At 43.4% G+C, this 2,732-nt stretch overlaps 1 non-coding gene across 1 annotated transcript; it reads left to right on the top strand.

Annotated features, from left to right (window-relative positions):
• The first annotated feature begins 2,223 nt into the window (after positions 1–2,223).
• LOC130978061 (small nucleolar RNA R71) lies at positions 2,224–2,331 on the top strand. The gene has a single exon (XR_009085725.1). It is a non-coding gene; the product is annotated as a small nucleolar RNA R71 (small nucleolar RNA).
• The last annotated feature ends 401 nt before the right edge of the window (positions 2,332–2,732 follow it).

Below are 2,732 nucleotides of genomic sequence, written 5' to 3' on the forward strand. Positions count from 1 at the left end.
TGAGAGGTTTTTGGGGAAGAGGTGTTGAGGTGATTGGTGAATGGGGGAAGAAGAGAGAGAGTGATGGTAGGGTCCTGTGGGGTCCACAGATCCTGTAGTGTCAAGGAAAAGTCATCCCTGCACCAAATGTTGCTCAAAATCACGTTTTGAGCCATTTCTGGCGTTAAACGCCGGGCTGGTGCCCATTCCTGGCGTTTAACGCCAGGTTCTTGCCCTTTACTGGCGTTTAACGCCAGTCTGGTGCCCCTTTCTGGCGTTAAACGCCCAGAATGGTGCCAGACTGGGCGTTAAACGCCCAACAGCTAGCATTACTGGCGTTTGAACGCCAGTTTCTTCTCCTCCAGGGTGTGCTGTTTTTCTTCCTGTTTTTCATTCTATTTTTGCTTTTTTCATTGTTTTTGTGACTTCTTATGATCATCAACCTACAAAAAAGATAAAATAACAAAAGAAAATAATTAATTATAAAACATTGGGTTGCCTCCCAACAAGCGCTTCTTTAATGTCATTAGCTTGACAGAGGGCTCTCATGGAGCCTCAGAAATGCTCAGAACCGTGTTGAAACCTCCCAACACCAAACTTAGAGTTTGAATGTGGGGTTTCAACACCAAACTTAGAGTTTGGTTGTAGCCTCCCAACACCAAACTTAGAGTTTGACTGTGGGGGCTCTGTTTGGCTCTGTTTTGAGAGGAGCTCTTCATGCTTCCTCTCCATGATGATAGAGGGATGTCCTTGGGCCTTAAACACCAAGGATTGTCCATTCACTTGAATGATCAACTCTCCTCTATCAACATCAATCACAGCCTTTGCTGTGGCTAGGAAGGGTCTGCCAAGGATGATGGATTCATCCATGCACTTCCCAGTCTCTAGGACTATGAAATCAGTAGGGATGTAATGGTCTTCAACTTTAACCAGAACATCCTCTACAAGTCCATGGGCTTGTTTTCTTGAGTTGTCTGCCATCTCTAATGAGATTCTTGCAGCTTGCACCTCTAAGATCCCTAATTTCTCCATTACAGAGAGGGGCATGAGGTTCACACTTGACCCTAAGTCACACAAGGCCTTCTTGAAGGTCATGGTGCCTATGGTACAAGGTATAGAAAACTTCCCAGGATCCTGCCTCTTTTGAGGCAATTTCTGCCTAGACAAGTCATCCAGTTCTTTGGTGAGCAAGGGAGGTTCATCCTCCCAAGTCTCATTTCCAAATAACTTGTCATTTAGTTTCATGATTGCTCCAAGGTATTTAGCAACTTGCTCTTCAGTAACATACTCATCCTCTTCAGAGGAAGAATACTCATCAGAGCTCATGAATGGCAGAAGTAAGTCCAATGGAATCTCTATGGTCTCATTTTGAGCCTCAGATTCCCAAGGTTCCTCATTGAGGAACTCAGAGGAGAGTGGTGCACGCCCACTGGGGTCTTTCTCAGTGGCGTCTTCTTCCTCTCTTTCCTCTCCATATTCGGCCATGTTGATGGCCTTGCACTCTCCTTTTGGATTTTCTTCTGTATTACTTGGGAGAGTATTAGGAGGGAGTTCAGTAACTTTCTTGCTCAGCTGACCCACTTGTCCTTCCAAATTTCTGATGGAGGACCTTGTTTCATTCATGAAACTTTGAGTGGTCTTTATTAGATCAGAGACCATTGTTGCTAAGTCAGAAGTATTCTGTTTAGAACTCTCTGTCTGTTGCTGAGAAGATGATGGAAAAGGCTTGCCATTGCTAAACCTGTTTCTTCCACCATTATTGTTATTGAAACCTTGTTGAGGTCTCTCTTGATTCTTCCATGAGAGATTTGGGTGATTTTTCCATGAAGAATTGTAGGTATTTCCATAGGGTTCTCCTAGGTAATTCACCTCTTCCATGGAAGGGTTCTCAGGATCATAAGCTTCTTCCTCAGATGAAGCATCCTTAGTACTGTTTGGTGCATTTTGCATTCCAGACAGACTTTGAGAAATCAAATTGACTTGTTGAGTCAATATCTTATTCTGAGCCAATATGGCATTCAGAGTGTCAATCTCAAGAACTCCTCTCTTCTGACTAGTCCCATTGTTCACAGGATTCCTTTCAGAAGTGTACATGAATTGGTTATTTGCAACCATTTCAATCAATTCTTGAGCTTCTGCAGGCGTCTTCTTCAGATGAAGAGATCCTCCAGCAGAGCTATCCAAGGACATCTTAGATAGTTCAGAGAGACCATCATAGAAAATACCTATGATGCTCCATTCAGAAAGCATGTCTGAAGGACATCTTCTGATTAATTGTTTGTATCTTTCCCAAGCTTCATAGAGGGATTCTCCATCCTTCTGTCTGAAGGTTTGGACTTCCACTCTAAGCTTACTCCATCTTTGTGGTGGAAAGAACTTTGCCAAGAAGGCATTGACTAGCTTTTCCCAAGAGTCCAGGCTTTCTTTAGGTTGAGAATCCAACCATATTCTAGCTCTGTCTCTTACAGCAAAAGGGAATAGCATCAGTCTATAGACCTCAGGGTTAACCCCATTAGTCTTGACTGTGTCACAGATTTGCAAGAATTCAGCTAAAAAACTGATGAGGATCTTCCATTGGAAGTCCATGGAACTTGCAATTCTGTTGCATTAGAGAAACTAATTGAGGCTTAAGCTCAAAGTTGTTTGCTCCAATGGCAGGGATAGAGATGCTTCTCCCATAGAAGTCGGGAGTAGGTGCAGTAAAGTCACCCAGCACCTTCCTTGCATTGTTGGCATTGTTGTTGTTTTCGGCT

The sequence above is a fragment of the Arachis stenosperma genome, chromosome 4, assembly GCF_014773155.1.
Source record: "Arachis stenosperma cultivar V10309 chromosome 4, arast.V10309.gnm1.PFL2, whole genome shotgun sequence".
Taxonomy (NCBI): domain Eukaryota; kingdom Viridiplantae; phylum Streptophyta; class Magnoliopsida; order Fabales; family Fabaceae; genus Arachis; species Arachis stenosperma.